We start from the raw sequence: 20,165 nt of genomic DNA, 5'->3' as shown, positions 1-20,165 counted from the left end.
TGACCAGGCAGCTCTCTCCTCCTCCCCTCCTGATTGACGTCAACGGGGGATTCTCAGCCCCGCCCGCTGCAGCTGTCATTCCGAGAGAGAGAGGCGGCTGGTCATGTGAGCGCCGAGCGGTGCTCTGAAATCAGGTATATAGCTGCATTTTTTTTATAAGGCACAGACACTGGGGCAGCTTATATTAATAAACAGAGAGGATGGTGTAAATTGTACATGGTGGGTTAACCACTTTAAGGCTTTACAACCACTTTAAATTACAGTTAAATCTATCTTTTATTTTGAAATAGAAAAACTATGGTGCATGAAAAACTTTATTTCTGTAGTGTAAAAGAAAAAAACTAAATTAAATCCACTATGATTCATAGTTCTTTGACAATAACACATTAAAATATGTCCAAGGAGTGAATACTTTTTACAGGAACTATATATAATGCTGCCATCTATTTTATTTTAGAAGTCTGTTATGTAAATTAATTTAAAGTTGAAAGCCAGTAATGGTTACCACCTCAAAGAGTTGTGTACTCCCGTATAGATCAATCACACAGACACTATAGAAATAATTAAAGGTACTTGTTACCATTAACAATATATTAACAAGTTTCTTCTAAACTCCAGTGTGATTCTGTGCTTTAAAACAATACAAGCATTAGCATTAAATTATCATTAAAGTGTATCTATATCCAATAATAAAATGGAATATATTGCATCTTACCAGTTGTAAGATGTGGTGGCTGTATCTGTTTTCTTGTTTTTCATAATATTTTTTATTGCTGATTCAGCCAAAAACACTCTTCCTGCCCTGGGGTGACAACACTCGCTTACCGTTATAGAACTACAAAAACCTCCCCCTCTCCTTCAGTCATCCTCTGAGATAACTAAGAAAAATGTACAGTAAGACCCCTTTCACACTGGGGCGGTTTGCAGGCGTTATTGCGCTAAAAATAGCGCCTGCAAACCGACCCAAAACAGTCGTTGCTGTTTGTTCCGAGGGCTTTCACACTGAAGCGGTGCACTGACAGGAGAAGAAAAAAACTCCTGCCAGCCGCATCTTTGGAGCGGTGAAGGAGCGGTGTATTCACCGCTCCTAAACCGCTCCTGCCCATTGAAATCAATGGGACAGCGCGGCTATACCGCGGCTATAGCCACGCTATACGAGCGGTTTTAACCCTTTTTCGGGCGCCAGTGGGGGGTTAAAACCGCACCGCTAGCGGCCGAATACCGCGGTAAAGCAGCGCTATAAATAGCGCTGACGCCCCCTACCGCCCTAGTGTGAAAGCAGCCTAATTGATAACAGTCAGTACAGACAGAGACCACAGGAAGTTATCAGCTGAAAAGATTTCTGGCAGGATCAACAGGTCTGCACATTTATCAAACCTAACTAAATTCTTTGATTTTATGTTTGAAATAATGTATTTAGTAGACCAAAAGAGACCAAATAAGATACAATCAGTAGAGTTTATGTACCCTTTAAAAAAGCTAGCCATACATGGCTAGATTTCTTTAATTCTCTTGTTTCCACATATGAAACAGGAATATATATATATATATATATATATATATATTCCTTCTTTGTACTAAACATTAAAATGGTTGTAAAGGCAGAGGGTTTTTTTTACCTTACTGCATTCTATGTACATAGATTACATTTTAAATACATAAATGAACCCCATCTGGATCCAGTGATGTGCAGGAGAGCCCAGGCTGTCTTGGCTCTCTCGCTCCTCATTGGCTCAGATACTCCTCATTGGCCATTGGTTCCCACTGCTGTCAATCAGAGCCAGTGACGAGGGAGTGGTGGTCGGGGCCAAGCCTCGCTCCGTGTGTCTTATGGACACAGAGAGTATGGCTCGGGATCGAGCATGCACGAGTGCCTCCATAGCAACTGGCTTGGGGGGTGAAGCCAGGAGCGCCAGCGGGGGGACCTGAGAAGAGGAGGATCTGGGCTGCTCTGTGCAAAACGATTGCACAGAGCGGGTAAGTATAACATGTTTGTTATTTTAATAAAGTAAAAAACAAACCCTTACGATCACTCTAATGACTGGTATAATGGAGGGGTTAAATGGAAAATTCTCAGAGATACAATTTATCAATAGCATTTATTTTTTATACTTAATTTATTTCATTCTACAAATACAACAGTTTACAAAACCAATTGAGAATATATTAAATTAATGAAAATGTTTAATATTTTGTAGCAGTGTAATAAATATACTCCCATTTCAATTTTAAGGCTCATATCAATTTGCCATAATTGCTTGTGTTTAATCAGGTACTAGCAAAGACTACCTCCGGCAATGAAAAAAAATAATCTCAAAAGATTTTAGTAGTAATTGATAGGAAAGTTACTCAGTATGCTAATGTGTTGAAGCAGTAAACCGACATTGTTAACTATATAAAGCATTGATTTAAATATGACTGTGTCATGACATCAGTACACTGATACATGGTCTAATTAAATAGACACTTAAAGCTAAACTTTAGGCAGATATAAAAGGCACAAGTTAATGTAGCTATATATTTATTAAGAAATCATTAAATGTATTTTTTTTAAATGCAACTAGTTTAAGTACTTGCTTTTGACTTAATACCAGTCTCTTACAATCACATACACAGCAGGATTCAAACTGGGAAAAGGAAAGACAGCACTTGCATGTAATCAGGTGTGCTGCATGACGAGAGAGCAGAGTGAGCAGAGAGGTGACCTATTCAGTGTGCTGCTGTTCTTTCATTGTCCTGTCAGCATGCTGGGGTTGGAGTTGTAGCACAGCTCCCGCAGGAGCTGCTGGGATACTTGTCCCCTGGGCTTCCCACTGATTATCCTGCAGCCAGTTACATGGTATTTCACACAGCCAGGTGCACACACTCTTCTGCTCGTTGTCTCCAATGACCAGTCTAGGGGATTTGTTTTTATGTTTTATTTACAGAACTTGGGTAGGAGAAGGGAATTAATAGGATACTCCAAATTAAGGATTCACAGGTGAGGACCACTCTCTCTGTAGACCTGTGGAAGCAGATGATCTGCTGAACCATACAGGGTCTGTATGGAAGAATAAATCCCTCTGTAGCAGTGGACTTTGTCAGACTCAAATCTTAAAGACACTAGCCAGTGTCTCCTTTAGCTCACACACCTGTAAGTGCCTGTATTATAGAGGGAAACACACTGTGTGGTATTGTAAATAAAGTAACCTTAATTGCCAGATAAGCAGCAGTGGACAATTATATTTACAAAAGTGGAGTAAACAGTTCTCTGGTTAGCATATAAGGCACAGATTCACAGTCCATTCACCAAAGATGCAGAATGAAGCTCAGTAAACTGGCACTGTAGTTAGTATTTCTCTCTTCAGGCACATCAGTGGTATACAAGGCACATATTGATTACTTGCCATAGGCTGGTGTCCATAAGCAGGTTCCACCGATGCAGCAGAGATGATTTAACAGGAAGGTACACTATCTCAGATGAATTTCTACCACAAGCACAGCAGCAATGCTGATAGGCAGGACTCCTGAGGATCCCTGTTCTGTAGTAAGGCCTAGCTTTCCCTCATAAGCAGTGTACCTTTCCCTAACTAATTCCACACATGTCTAAAATTGTGGTTGGAGTCTACTTTTATATCAGAGCTAACAGAAAATGGTGGGCAAAATCTCAAGAGAACTTGTTCCCCAATCAGAAAATGAGACTTCACAAAGATAGCTGATGGAGACAAGTTCAGAGAAAAGCTACAGCCTCAATAGGATTTCCTCAAACATTGAAAATCTGCATATAACATGATATTTCTACATGAGAAAGTGAATATAATACAATTATAGTCCAACTTCTCCTCTCAGCCAGCAAGACTGTATGTCACAGTTAACTGTATGAGAGGAGGCTACCTACACACCCAGTATGCTGACTTCTAGGACCAGAGGGAGATTTCAACAATATACACACAGTCTCAAGGATCCCTTCAGGGTCTGTACTCACAAAATGTCCAGGGACAGCTGGTAGCCTCCTTCCAACTTCCAAGTGACATTCTATACCGATGACACACGACAAGATACATAGACTTCCTCCATCAGTCAGCTTGCACAGGAACCCTGGGTTGTAGCTTGCAGGCTTCAGATCTGCAATCTGAGGCCGCATGGCCTTCCACGCTGGAGAGAAGCCGCCTCTTCCCCCATCCTGAACCTCTCTCCTCAGAGGTGGGCTGGACTGAAACCCAAGCCCATGTGCTCTTACAATATAGATACAGTCACCCAACATGCAATGGGGCACCTCCTCTGCTAATTGGCCAGGGCTGTATCTACATCCAGGCTTTCACCTGCTGGGTTTCCTCCCACTGTCCAGTATGATTCATCACTATTGGATCAGTGTGAAATTCTCCAAGACAGCATGATTCGGCATCAGAGCACACCGAGCAGACCTCACTCATCAATCACTGTTCTCTGTTAAGCAGACAGCACCTAAATTTGCCTGTCTGCTTCTCTGTTAGGCAGAAAAGCCAAAAACTATATACACTCTCTAGCACCTCCCTAGGAGGATACTATAGAATGATAACACAGAGAAGTGGTATTATCCACTTGACTGTGTGTAATGGGGTTGTATAAATCTAAGGATTGGGTGGCTAGATATAAAGTACAAATCCTTTGACAAGTAAAACAGCTCGTGCATATGCATTTTATTTGTGTATGTATAAATAAATCTACAACATGCAAAATATGTTACTCTCCTGTCAGCGTAATGCATTTAAAAATAACTGCTCTGAAATGAATGCTGTATAAATCCCTTTTTTTAATAGAAGCAATTGTCCTTGCCCTCCTTCCCATGTTAGAACATCTCTTTGCATTTTTCTGTTTGTATAAATTCTTTCCCGTAACGCACGTATCCTTCCTAGCAAGGCTTCTCGGTAGTACATATTTTATATAGGCTTTTTTTATTTTTACCATGTAAATCTTTTCTGCCTTGCAGGAAAAAGCATGTTGTTTACAGAGCTCAATAGCTCAAGCCCTCATCACACACACAGCTGAATAAGGGGAGTGACATATTCTTTTCCCTCCCTGCTCTGTTTAGCTCTGTATATATTTGGAATTGTAGTGAGAATGTTTGAACTAAACAGTTTCTGCTATGTTCTGTCTTTAGAAATCGCATAATGCTGACAGTATTGGGGGTGCATCCTGTATTAACGGTTTAATTTTAAACTAAACTTTTACTTTTATATACATAGTATCAAGATACAACATATAAAACATCTGTTTAAAAATGTATACAATGAAAATGAAAGGCTAAAACTGACCCCAATCCACTATAGATTTCCTAGTGTTGCCCAACTTGTGCCCTGCAGGCACTCTGTGGGCATCCTGACATTCATGGTGTCTTTGGATGTGCTGGCAACCTGAAGCAGTGGCAGAGCCTGACATGTTGGGCATGAGGAAGAAAAAGTCTAAAACTACTACTAAAATTTTTATTTGGCATAACCAAAATGATACATACAAGACATTGGGTAGGCAATACAGCATGTACAGTTACCAAGAAATTTCACAGTGAAATTTCAGTGATCACAGTGGCATTAGTGTTATCACCATCAATCTGCAATTACATAGTCCTGAATCCCAACCAAAACCCAGTTGACCGGTATTTACTGTTTTTTTTTGGTAAATAAAAAATGAACAATTTACTACCCCAACAGTGCCTTCAGGAGGAAAGAGGCATCTTGTGCCTCCCATTCCATAATGGTCCGAACCCCCCCTCCCTGAGAAGTCCCAACATTGAAACTTAGAACCATGGACAAAGGGATATAGTGTAAAGCACCCCAGATCCCTTCATCCTCGTTATTATCAGTGCATTGTACTCATACTCTCATCCTTTGGTGAAACCTCGCCAGCTGGATCTTGCTCCTAATTGTGGTCGCTGCTCTGAGCCCCACTGTCAAATGTTCTGCATAAATCCATCGCCAAGCTATACGTTTTCGTACGCCAAAATATAAAATCCTGAGGAACAACTTAGTATATACGTCAACCTCCTCTTTTTCAAAGACACCCAGGAGGCAACGTAAGGGAGAGCATATGTTAGGGAGGTCAAAGTTATATGATATTTAGTCACCCTAGACCACAGGGGCCGTATCCTAGGGCATTCCCATACCACGTGAATAAAATTTCCTTCCACCCCCATTCATTTGTGACACACTGCAGAGTCTCTCTTGTGCATTTGAAACAGTCTAGCCGGTGTATAGTACATCTGGTGGAGGTATCTAAGCTGAATCATCTTATCCGTGGAAGAGATGACAGAGACAAGATAAGTATCCAGAGCTTCCTGGCACAACTCCTCATACAACTCTGGTACAACAGCCACCCAGCGAGACCTGGCCCTGGCAATCAACCCAGGGTTCCCAGGTCCCACCTCCCTATAGTACAGGGGGTCCCCTACTTACAAACATCTGACTTACAAACGACTCCTACTTACAAACGGAGGGAGACAACAGGAAGTGAGAGGAAATCTACCCCTAGGAAGGGAAATTCACTCCTGTAAGAGTTAATATGGGAAAAAGGTGTCTCCACTGATGCTTCATCACCTATCCTTATTTCCCTAATAACCCCAAATTTTCAAAATCCAATTGTCATTGGGACAGAAAGTGAGGTGAAATCTTCTGAACAGGGGCACAGACAGCAAAACAAATGTTACAGGGGTGATAACCCTTCCCTATGCTATCTACAAAACTTAAAAATAGATTTTTTGGCTGGAGCTACACTTAAAAAATTTACCTGTTCCGACTTACAAACAGATTCAACTTAAGAACAAACCTAAAGTCCCTATCTTGTTTGTAACCTGGGGACCCCCTGTATCTGGAGATGTGTTAGGCTGTATCAGGATCAATCAGCATCCTCTCCAGAGCCGTATTTTGAACCTTAATCTCCCCACCCCCAAACTACCACAGCTTCCAGTAAGGTAGTGGCATTAGGAATCTGGGGAATAAATCGCCAATGTAAAAAGGACAGCTGAGACGCAAAAAAATAGGAGCACAAATCCAGGAGGGCTAGTCCCCCCATCGTAACGGGCAATTTTAGCACAGCCAAAGAAACTCTGAGGGCACGTGAACCCCACAGAAGTCCCACTACAGTGGAGTCTATGGTCCTGAAGATCCTAAGTGACACGAAGACAGGAGAATTCGAAAGAATGTACAGAAATTTAGGAAGAAAAAAAAAATCATCTTAAACAAGTTTATTCGTCCCATCAGTGTAAGCAGCAGATTCTGCCATTTCTGCACTCTCTCAAAAAGCCCCTACAATCGGCATCAAGTTGAGTTCCAGAAACAGAAATAGGGGAGCTGCACTACAACCCCTAAATATTTAAATAAGTTAAACAAGGGAATGGGACCGTCCAAGGAGACTACTACTGAATCATCAATGGGAAATAGGGATCCTGCAGGTACAAGACCTGCATAGGTCTTGTACCTGCAGGATATCCAGTTAATTTGGAACCCAGAATAGTCTCCAAACTCCTGGATCAGCCCGAAGGCCGCCGAGACCGAGGGACCTGGATCTTGCAGGCACAAGACCATGCCATCTGCATATAGGGACACACGCTCCACGAACTGCCCCACTCAAAGACCAGGCAAGCTAGTACTAGATCTCAGCTTAGCTGCCAGGGGTTCTAAGGCCAGAGCAAACAAAAGAGGGAAACAGTGGGTATCCCTGCCTAGTTCCACGGGATATAGGGAAGGGTTCTGAAATAATACCGCTAACCTTCAATCTGACCAAAGGTTCTGTATACAGTAGTTTCACCCAGGAGATAAAGACAGCACCGAAGCCGAACATTTCTAGAAGGTGTAACAAGTATGCCCACTCCACTGAATCAAAAGCCTTCTTAGTATCTAAAGAGGCCACTAACCTTGCCCCAGGGTTGTCATGTTCAGTTTTAAGGGTCACATAAAGTCTCCTGACATTCATCTGAGCACATCCCACTTGGATAAATCCCATCTGGTCCGCATCAACCAACTTTAGGATAACTGTTTGTAGTCACCCTGCAATAATTTTAGCTAGAATTTTTGTATCTTTGTTCATTAACAAGATCGAATGAAAGGAGTCACACTCCCGAGGATCTTCCTCCCTTTCACACTCCCAATGATCTTTTCCCCTTTAGAAATCAAAAACACCAAGGCTTCTCTCATAGAGGGTGGCAATCTACCATCCGACCTAGCCACAGTAAACACATGTAGCAGACAAGGTGCTAAACTATTCCTGAAAGTGTGTTACCACTCCGAGGGAAGATCATCTTGACCTGGAGATTTTTGAGGAGCAAAGGAAGAGATCGCCCCCTCCACCTCCTCTACAGTAATATCTGCTACTAAAGCAGCACTGTCTTCATTTGTAAACACAGGTAACTCGATATTAGCTAGATAGGTTTCCAATGCCTCTCCCCCCCGCAGTGGCACATGACATATAAAGCTCCCTATAAAATTGAGCAAAGATTTGCAGAATGTCAGCCGAGTCACACACCTCAGATCTGTGCCTATCATAAACACTTTTTATATATACAGGGACTTACTCTGGTCTTAGATATGCCAGAAGTCTGCTATTGTTGTCCCCAAACTCAAAGATGCGCCTTCGCTGTGCAAGTCTAAGTTTTGTGGTTTGGTCAGTCAGTGCAGCACGGTATTCCCTAGTTTTGCCCTGTAGAGTCAGCAATCTCTCCCTCATGGGCCCCCTAACATATTCCGCTTCTGCTAGGGACACCTTTGTCTCCTTATTCTGCACCGTAGAGGCCAACTGTTTTTGAACCCGCTTACCTCTGCTATAAACACCCCTCTCAGAGTGGCTTTAAAAGCCTCCCAATGAAGGAGAGTTGGCCTAGCATTTCTGTTTTCAGCCCAGAAAAAACGAAGTTACTTACTGGTAACGTTCTTTCCCAGAGTCTTTCAGGACAGCCACCTGAGAGACCTTGGCTCCTCCCCTCTGTAGGAAACACCTGCGCCAGCTTTCTTATAAATTTCCTCCTCCCCTGCTGGCTCCTCAGTTCTTTGAAGAGCACCTCCAGTTTGCTGGGGAGACACAAGAACATATGATACACATAATCAACTATATCACATTTCCTGTAAGGAAATCTTTATTTCTCAGTATACATTTGGGTGGGTACCCGGCTGTCCTGAAAGACTCTGGGAAAGAACGTTACCAGTAAGTAACTTCGTTTTTCCCCTAATCGTCTTTCAGGACAGCCACCTGAGAGGATAACCGAGCACTTACCCTTAGGGCGGGACCACAGCTTGTAGGACTTTGCGTCCAAAGGTCTGATCCTTGGCTGACCACAGGTCCACTCTATAATGTTTTACAAACGTGGCGAAGCTGGACCAGGTTGCCGCCTTACAAATTTGTTCTGGCGTTGCTCCAGCTCTCTCTGCCTGTGACGCTGCCATTGACCTTGTGGAGTGTGCCCTGATTCCGTCTGGGATCTGCATGCCCCTTAGTTCGTACGCCTGTTCAATGGCGTTTCTAAGCCACCTGGCTATGGTGCTTCTTGAAGCCTTATGCCCTTGCCTAGCTCCAGAAATTAAAATAAATAACGAATCCGTTTTTCTAAGCGTTTTTGTTACCTCTAAATAATGTAAGACGCATCTCCTGACGTCTAAATTATGAAACTTTATTTCCTGTTTTTTCGAAGGATTTGAACAAAATGAGGGTAACACTATGTCTTGGTCTCGGTGAAACTTCGAGGCCACTTTGGGCAGAAATCCCGGATCCATTTTAAAGACTATTCGATCCGGGAAAATCTGACAAAAGGGAGGTCTAATCGATAGGGCTCCTATCTCGCAGACCCTTTTGGCTGTAGTGATCGCTACCAAAAAGATTGCTTTCAGTGTCAGCATCTTTAGGCTGCAATCCTTTAAAGGTTCAAAGGGTTCTGCTGTCATAGTTTCCAGCACTAATGACAGGTCCCATTTTGGAAAGGCTGAACTCTGTATCGGTTTCTGCCTGCTCACGGATCTAAAAAGTCTGATTATCCATGGATTTGCTGCTAAGCGTTTTTCTTGGTAAACTGACAGTGCGGACACCTGGCTCTTTAGTGTACTGAGACTTAGGCCTTTATCTACACCACTCTGTAGAAATTCTAAGACTGCCATTGAGCTTTGTGTTTTGAAATTGTTTTCTGCACACCATCTGCTAAAGCATTTCCATACTTTTTGATATATAATCTGCGTCTCAACCTTCCTGCTTTTCAGCAGTGTCTCTATTAAGCGGCTTGAGAACCCTTTTGCTTTTAGCAGCTGCTCCTCAGATACCAGGCGGCTAAATTCCACCTTCCTACCTGGGGACAGTACACTGGGCCCTGCGAAAGTAGGTCTTTTTGGACTGGTAACAACCAGGGGGGCTCTATGGTGAGTTCTTTGAGCATAGAGAACCACGGTCTCCTGGGCCAGTGAGGTGCTATGAGAATCAGAGATGTGTTCTCTGTACGCAACTTTCTTATCACCGCTGGTATTAACACCGGTGGGGGAAAAGCATAACATGTCTTGAACGTCCAATTTTGTGCTAATGCATCTACCCCGAGAGCTCCATCTTCCCTTCTCAGGGAAAAGAATGCTTGAACTCTCCTGTTTTCTCTTGACGCAAATAAGTCCACCTGAGGTGTTCCCCATTTCTCTGTAATCTGCTGGAATACCTCCTGTTTTAGCACCCAATCGCCTTCTCTCACTTGCTTTCTGCTGAGGAAATCTGCCACTTTGTTTAAATCCCCTTTTAAGTGGACTGCTGATAACGAGAGTATGTTTTCCTCTCCCCAGCTCAGGATTTCCTTTGCTAAAGACCACAGGGCTCCGCTTCTGGTTCCCCCTTGTCTGTTTATGTAGGCGATTACCGATGAGTTGTCGGACCTGACCTGCACATGATGTCCCTTCAACTCTTTGCGGAAGGATTGAAGCGCAAACCATACTGCCTTCAACTCCTTCCAATTGGACGACTTCGTCCTCTCCTCCTTTCCCCAAGTCCCTTGTGAGATTTGGGAGTTTAAATGTGCTCCCCACCCTACCCCACTTGCATCTGTGGTTAGAGTTTGGGAAATAGGTAGGATCCATAACCTTCCTTTGTTTACATTTTCTGCTTTCCTCCACCACCATAGGGTCTTTTTTACCCCTGCTGGTATAAACACTTGTGTGTCCAGTGATTCCTGCTTGTGATCCCATATCTTTAATAGGAACATCTGAAATGGCCGAAAATGTAGACTTGCCCACTGTACCGCTGGAATTGCTGATGTTAGTAATCCCAACGTTGACATGACTTTCCTTACTGAACATGGTAGATTGGTCTGTATTCTAGCGCTCTGAATTGAAGGTGTAGAATTTCTTTCCCTGTTTCTATTGCTAGTCTTAGAAACTTCTGGCAACTTTGGTGTATGGGTATGTGCAGATACGCATCTTTTAAATCCAGGGAGACCATATAACAGCTTGGTGGTAACAGGGCCTTCACTGAGTATATGGAATCCATTCTGAATCTTTTGTAAGTTATGGATAGATTTAAGGGTTTGAGGTTGAGGATTGGTCTGACCTTTCCTGAGGGTTTTTGTACTCCAAATATATGGGAGTAAAAACCCTGCCCTTTTTCTTCTCTTGGGACCTTGATTATTACACCTTGCTTTTTGAGATCCGTTATGGCACTCATTAACCCTCTGGCTTTCCCTCTGTTTTTTGGAAGCCTGGTGGTGTAAAATCTGTTTGGGGGTGAACTTGAAAATTCCAGGTAATACCCCTCCTTTATTGTTCTTAAAATAAACTGACTGGAGGATATCTCTTCCCATTGCGGGAGGAAGGCCCCCAGTCTTCCTCCTACTGGGACTACTTTGTCATTGTTTATTTTTGGCTTGTTCAGGAGGACGAAAAATCGCTCCTCCTTTGCCTTTCCCTCTCTGGACCCAAGGTCTTTTCTGGTTTTCTGCCTTGGGTGTAGAGAAACAGGATCTTGTGTCCCCTCTCTGCTTCCTCTTATTCTGGTATGGCTGACTCCAGGTTGCTTTCCGTTTCAGCGGAAACGCCTTCTTTTTATCCGCTGTACGGTCCAGCACTTCTTCTAAACCTGGCCCAAACAGCAGGTCCCCTGTGAAGGGGATCCCGCAAAGCTTGGCTTTAGATGCGCAATCACCTTGCCATGTTTTTAACCAAAGGGCCCTCCGTGTGGAGTTAGTTAGTGCCGAAGATCTGGCTGCCATGCGTACCAGTTCTGCTGATGCATCTGCGATATACGCGATGCCTCGCAGAAGAGTGGGAAAAGAGGATAAAATCTGCTCTTTTGCAGTTCCTTCCTCGATGTGTGCCTGAATCTGGTTCAACCAGAACTCAACATTTCTGGCCACTACCGTGACTGCCATGGCTGGCTTTAGGCTTCCCACTGTGGAGTCCCATGACTTTCTTAACAGGGAGTCCATCCTCTTATCCATTGCTTCAGATAAGACCCCCATGTCCTCTTTTTATTCCATATTGATGATTTGTCATCTGAAAATGGAAACCGTCTCTTTAAAGCTTTCGAAAAGAATGGCTTTCTTTCTGGTTCTTGCCACTCTTTTTTAATTGCCTCCACTAAGACGTCATGAACGGGAAAATTTTTCTTTTCCTGTTCCCCTAAACCCACATACATTTGATCATGTAGGGATAAAGGTTTTTTCTCAGTCTGTATACCTAATGTGGTATGAATGGCTCCCAGAAGATGGTCAACTTCTTCCAATGAGAGTTTGTACCTGGAGGGTTTTCTGGAATCCCCTTCCAGGGCCTCTCCTTCTGATTCTTGGGAGCCAGACGCTGCGCTGTCAGGCTCCTCGTCTGCCTCCTCCCTAGGGGCTGATGCAGTGCCTGCACTAGTGGAAGGTAGTGCTTGTACTTTTGGTTTTGTTTGTACTGTAGCAGGGGCAGTCTGCAGCTGTGGGATCTGAAACCCTTCAAAGAAGGTTTTAAAGGATTCAAATGTATTTGATAATTCTTTAACAGAAGCTGCTAAATCACTGCCCTGCTCAGTGGAATGTTCCTGCACCAACTTGCAAATACATTCTTTACACAATGCTTTCCCCCAAGAATCTTTAAGTGTATTTTTACAGGAAGGGCACCTCCTTTTTGAGTTGTGAGAGGGCCTGGCTTTGTCTGTTTTCTGAAATAAAATAAAAGACAAAACCCCACAAGTTAATACTACCATCATATTCTCCTGCAATTTTGCAGGTGCACAGCGTTTTTCATGTGGGCTTCCCTCACCAGGGGCCCCATGAACCACCCTCTGACACCCGAGGGCCCTTTACCCACCCCCCCCTTCTATTTTGTTGGATGAATCCCGGTGGGGGGCGGGGGGGGGGGCGGTGGGTCAGGCCAGGGAGGTTCCACACTAGGTCTCCCTTACCTTAACATGGCTGGAGCTGGTCTCTGCTGGAGCTGCAGTCTGGTCTCTACCTTCTGCGTCCGACATTTTGGTGTCACCACCGGAGCCTTTGCTGTCTCTACAGCATGTGCGGCTCCTCTCCAGCCTCTGCCTGGCTCCTTTTCATGATTCGCAGCCGGAACCGGAAGCCGCGAACCCGGAAGTGCACGCCCCTCCGCCGGACATGACGTCACTCGTCACAGGCGCTGTGCGGTCCCAATACCCGGCGTGATTACACTGCCAGTGCTTACACGCTGCTTGAGGGTATGGGACGGCTCGGCCTGCACCTCCTGCTACCGCTCTCGGATATTGAAAAGGGAGCCCCCCCGACCTCCATCTGCACTCAGGGATGTGGGGGTGACAATCCTCCTCCAGGTTAGTTGTTTGCCTGGACTGCCCAAGGAGACTCTGCTCCTTTTTAGGACAACTGCCTGAGCCTCCTGACTCTCCTGGCTTGGCTCCTGTGGTGTCTCCCTTCTGGAGGAAACACAAATAACTGAGGAGCCAGCAGGGGAGGAGGAAATTTATAAGAAAGCTGGCGCAGGTGTTTCCTACAGAGGGGAGGAGCCAAGGTCTCTCAGGTGGCTGTCCTGAAAGACAATTAGGGGAAAGATTGATAGCTTTAGTACATTTAATCTTTACATATTCCTCCTGCAACCAACTAGCTTCCATCCGCCAATGATGGATCCCCGGTTTTGGCCCCAAATTAATATCCAGCAGCATGGGAGAATGGTCAGAAAGAGCTCTAGATAGATATGTCACCTTCCTGACAAGCTCCAGGCCTTCCCCCTCCAGATGTTTAAAACACCAAACATCCCGGAACCCATATGTAGACAACTATCCCACCAGGAGAGCTGGAGCTCCAGATGGAGCGCCCAGCCTATCCATAGCTGAGTCCGCCACTGCATTAAAATCACCTAAAATGAAAATCTTCCCTTCCGCTATCTCATATGTAGCCAGTAGCATGTCATCCAAATGAGACAGTGAGAAGGGAGGCGGTACATATAAATTCACAAATGTCAGGAACCTATTCATCACCTTCACCACCAGAATAACATATCTACTTTTAACATCAGTCTTAACTGCATGCATGGAGATGGGCATAGTTTTAGTGACCAGTGTAGGAACTCCCCTGGCATAAGAAGGAAAACTGGCATGGTAAGCTCCAGCAACATAGGCCCTCTTCAGAGAGAGAACCCTGGAGCCTTGCACCCAGTCTCTTGCAATAGGATCAAATGCGGTTTATACTTTTTACTAAAGTCAAAGACCAAGGAACTTTTGAATTTGGAGTTAAGGCCTCGGACGTTCCAGGACACAACCCTAAGACTCAACTCCATTGCAAATGATCATAATACAGCCAGGCTCCCCTCGGCAACGAGGGGGGTCAAAAACTCAGGGCCCCAGAGCTCCCTCCCTCCATGTAAATAGAACAGTAGCAGCTTAACAGGAGATGACTTATTGCACACACACTGAGCATAGAGAATCCAGTCCATATAGAAAAAAAATTCTCCCAACAGAAAAAACCCCCATAACCCCCATAACCCCCCCTCCCCGCACCCAGCCCCAACATGCCAGGCACTTTGATCCCATAACTGTTAACCAAGAAAAGGGAAATAGATGTGAGACTTAGGGAAGCCCCACAGTACCCAGCACCCTGAGGTACAAGTCCTAGAATTCAGTCTATGAAAAGAAACTTGGAAGAGAAAAAAAAAAAATCCTTGCAGTACACAAAACAATCCACAGGCTCCCAGTATGCAGAAGTATAGCTGAGCAGCAAAAGAATTATATAGCTTTATAGCAACACCGTCAGTCTTCTGGACTGCCAGGGAGGCAGATCAATAGAATAGAATCCCAGGCAGGGCGTTACATATGAAAATGAAAATAAAAATTAGAATAAAAATAAAGGGGAGAAAAATAAGGGAGAAAAAAAACAGAACTTCTAAACAAACTCTCTTAGCTCTGACAGATTTCTTCCGTGAACCTATCCAAACTCCAAAAGTTGCTAAGGGGGACGCAGAGAATTCTCACCCCTCGGGCGACTCCGGGCATCCAACCATCCTGAAGCCTCAGTAGGAGTTGTGAAGAAATAGATTTTTCCAATGCGCAGTTTAGCGGAGTATAGCATACAGTAGATCAAGTTCAAATCTCTAAGGCGCTTCTTTACTTGCTGAAACGAGACCCTCTGTTTCTGAGTGGCAGTCGAAAATCCGGATAAATTTAAATCCTATAGACCCGTCCTGGCCCCTTTCAGAATATTCTCCCAGTCACAGAAATGCAAAATCTTTGCTACCATAGGTCAGGGAATTACTCCCTTCGGTGGGGCTCAACCCGGAACAAGATGGGCCCATTCAATAGCAAACATGTTGGTGAAAGTACCAGGAGCCATATGCTCCTTGAGCCAGCTCTCCAGGAATTCCTCAGGGTGTCTCCCCTCCACTCCCTCAGGGACCCCCAACAACCGAATGTTTTTCCTTCCCATGTGGTCCTCCATGTCGGCCATCTTTAAAGTGTGCTCAGAGAGGGTTTTCTTGGCCACCTGAACAGTAGTGTTCAGAGGCCTTACAGTTACTTCCAAGGAGGCAATATGATGGTCTGTAGCCTGAGCCTTTTCTCTGAATTTTTGCATATCATGCTTTATGAATGAGAACTCCAGTTTAAGTTCCCCAAAATGGTCAATAAGCTTGTTCTGGCAGCCCTGTATGGCCGCCATAATCTGTTTAAAGCGGGGTTCCACCCAAATTTTGAACAATATCTGTATGTATTCTCTTCCTTGCCTAGATGCTGACATGCTGTTTAAAAAAATTTAAATCGCCGTAATTACCTTTTATTTTTCTATTCTTCTTTGCACTTCCTGGTTCTCCTCCTGTGGGAGTAGGCGTGTTTCTAGCCTCTCCCAGACTCTGCACAGTCTCCTGGGAGCTAGTCTCAAGCTTCCCAGCATGCAGTGTGCAACGCCGTCATCACTACATCGGGAACAAGCGGTGAATGCTGGGAGCACAGCATTCACCGCATCCAGGAAATAAATGCTTGTGGGCTTCAATTGCCCACAATGAAGATGGAAACTGCCTGCAGTGAATAATATAAGTTATTCTTTCCGACGAAATCTGACACAGGCGGACATGTTACACACAATATGTGAGTATGTAATGCTGAGAAGAAAAGTTTGTGAATGAACTCAAAAAAAAAAAAAACGATAGATAGGTGGACCCCCGCTTTAAGGGACAGTTGATCCTCCTCCTCCTTCCCCCTGCCAGCTCTGTTCATGCAGGTATCCTGCCTGTCCAGAAATCCCCCTGCATTTAAGATGAGCCCTCTGGGGTCTGAGACTCACCTGGTCTAGTGGGGGAGACGCTGGCTGGGCAGCCTCCACAGTTCTCAGCAGCGGTGGCCATTCTTCTTCCTCCTCCGGTCCCAGGCGCCATCTTGGGAGCCCCAGGCAAAGCAGGCCAGCCGTTCTCCCTATGTTTTGGGCCAGGGTGGCCCGTATTTGACCATCCTCGGAGATGCCCGTGAGGTTCCTGCACACATACCCCAGCAGTCCAGGTCAAAAATCTAGCGTTTCTCTTACAGGATCAAGTCAGAATCAAAAGCCTGCAGACAGAACTCTGTCCCTGTGATCCTCACATGCTGCGCAGCGGCTCTGCCCCCAGCTAATACCTTCATTGCAGGAAGGCTATGTGTGCTCCCTGCTAGGGTGTTTCCTTCTCATGTGCCTTATAGTATCAGCCAGGTGTTTCAAGAGGAAGGGAATGTAATGAACGTTGGGCACTTGTCATGGGCTCAGAGGAAGAGCAGGAACATTGGAGTCTATATACAACTTACCAGGGGGACAGATCAATGACATAGCCTAACTTGCTCAGGGCCAGTTTTAAGACATTAGACAAGATCCCTGAACTTAAATACCATACCCACTGCTCCTCCTAACTTTCTCAACTCCATAACTTCCCCTGTAGCTAATGTGCCCTCCCATTATCTTGTGTACCTAACCTCCCAAATGCTCATCATCTTCCATCTCTAACTAGCCTCCACAAACTCCTATAAGCCCCTCTACCATGCCCAGTATGTCTCCTCTTCTTCAGGAAAAACAATGTAATCACTTACTTGCTCAAGTTGATTGCAATTAAGAGGACACTTGGTTTTGGCTAAGAAGGTTTTATGGAACCCCTTGGAAACAAAGCTAGTTCTTTCTTACTTCTGTTTGTACACCAGTGGGGCAGATAACATTCAGCATACTATGCAGAAATGTACTGTAATTAGATAGCAAATGCATGCACATGTGATGAAATGATACATGCATCTGAATGCTCTTGCGCGCTCTGTAAAAGCTAAAATGTGAACTTATCTTTAAGGAGTCTCAAACTTCAATGTAAAAGCAGCACCTTGCAATGGAAACACTGATAGAACAAACAAATGGCCTCATAGAAATTGAAAAGATGTTATAGAGTGACAGTGATCATTCTACTTGCTTGCAAGGAAGTTTCTTTTTATAAATTTCTTTCTAATTTTAACCATTCTGAATAAATTTGATTCCCGGTGGTAAAAAGGAGTGTTTCAAAAACATGTAGAGTATATATTAATTTCTTGGATTTTATTTATTCTGATTCATTCTAAGCATTTTCAAATCTTAATTAAATTCTCCAAAATTAGTCAGTGCAAAGAGGAATAAGATTCCCCAATATTATCAGTGCTAATTATTTTATGCAAGCTGTCACTTATGTTTTCTAAAGTGGAGATTTTTTTTCTCTTCTAGTCAAGAACATTGCTCAATGCAGAATTAATTAATCATTATAACTAAAGAACCTTCAGTAACAGCTTTTGAACTTGGTGCAGTTTAAAGAGGCAAGGTTATAGGAGTCAGTAGGTTGCCACAGGGATCATTTTATTCCCATCACAAAAACGCAATTAGATAATTTCCTATGTCCATGCAAAGGCTTTTTAGGGGATGAGTGAAGTTGTTGCGTCTATATCAAAAATTATATATTTACAGATTGTGTATTCCCAGAGACCATATTTAACCACTTCAATACAGGACATTTTCACCCCCTTCCTGCCCAGGCCAAATTTCAGTTTTCAGCGCTACCCAGTGCGCCGTGAAAGAAAGGTAACGTCCCTGTCCATACCTGCTGGACCATGAGTCAGAGGTAATATGCACCTTACTGCTGACCGCCCTGTCCAACGCGGCCAAAACATTGCCTTCCACATGCTGGTAGAGAACCAGAATGGCCTACCGTGAAAAGAAATGGTGTTTTGGAACCTACCACTAAGGTACAGCACATTCCACAAATTCACGAAAGGGGGCAGAGTTTACCAGCTGAAAAGGCAGCAGTTGCAGTGCAAGCAATTTTGTTAAGCTAGCATTTAGATGCTGAGCATTTAGGCTGGGACTGAATTTCTTTTTATGGTTCATCAACTGGGATAGGGAAATTTGCCTGCTAAAATCAGATGGTGGTGTATTGCTAGCAGATTGGCTGCAAGTACTTGGGACACCTATTGCTATACCTTCATTCCTCTCAGTGCAGGTTTTTGAGATGACTGGAGGTATAGTGGGGTTGGAGATCCCAGATGAGGAGCAAGGAGAAGTCCGCTTTTTTCTTTGATGCGGGTCTTTCAAGTGCTGTTGGCAACAGACTGCATGGCAGGTCATCCTATGTCTGGTCAAGCATGTGGTGCCCAAACGGCTGCTGTTCTGGCCACGCTTGATCCGCTTCAGACGTAGGTTGCAAACAGTAACGGTGCAATCTGCTGCACATGTGTCGAAAAAGGCCCACACCAAGGAACTTTTCAAGTCGCATGCGCGAGGAGGCCTATCGGGCTCACGCGCGTTCCTCGTTCCCCTTGCACGTCTCTCTGTGCGTTGTGGGCGTGAGCGCGATGTGGGCCGATCCAGGCCTCCTCCCGCATGCGCTATGCAGGGGCTCCCGCTCTGGAAGTAAAGTCAGGGGTCGTTATGGACCCTGTACTTCCGGAGGGATCACGCATACTTAGGGAGACGCTGTGAGCGCCCTCACCGTCATCCACTTGCGACAGCAAGCGCATCACACAGCGGGGGTGAGCTTCCCCGCTGTTAAGCCGCAATCTTACAGGACTCCTTACAGGTAATTGGTACATACTTTTTTCTTTATACTATAGAACCAAAGCGTCACTACACATTATGGTGGATATCTTGCGTGACCTCTCCTTAACTGGTAGGGCAGGATAGCTAATGCCACTTTAGATCTATTGTCTCCAGAGTAACATTTGTGATATAGTACTATTGGTTTATTTGCTAATTATAGTTGCATACTGCAATATACTCTCCATGTACCTCCATGTTATATAGGCTGCTCTGTTAAAGTTCTGCCGCCCTGTCAGCTGGGTTATAACCTTGGCCCATTATCAGTATAGTATGCAATAGTGAACTGTGGACATAGATTTTTACTGAGCTCTATCTTATTAATACCGTAATGGATATAATCAAACTTCACTTAGTAACCACGGTCCCATTAAGTACTAATGGTGGCTCATGCGGTGTCATTTGTAACCGACATTAAGAACCACCTATGACCATGGCGCAATTAATGACATAATTGCCCAAGATGTCAGCGGTACCAGGAATTCACTAGTGCTGTATCCATAGCTATTGGATGGTTATACTTTATAAATATCTTTTTGTTTCTAGATCATCGGTACAGTTAATACCTGTCTGATATTTTGGTCATTGCGTGGTCCGACACTCCACTATCCAAACCCTTACGGATCTGGCTTCCACGGGGTAATGATCTTGGTTGGCTGTTGTCACCAGTTGGGTCCTGGGTGTGAATTTCTGC

This window comes from Aquarana catesbeiana, linkage group LG01 (assembly GCF_042186555.1).
Source record: "Aquarana catesbeiana isolate 2022-GZ linkage group LG01, ASM4218655v1, whole genome shotgun sequence".
Taxonomy (NCBI): domain Eukaryota; kingdom Metazoa; phylum Chordata; class Amphibia; order Anura; family Ranidae; genus Aquarana; species Aquarana catesbeiana.
Note: the sequence above shows the minus strand (reverse complement) of the source record.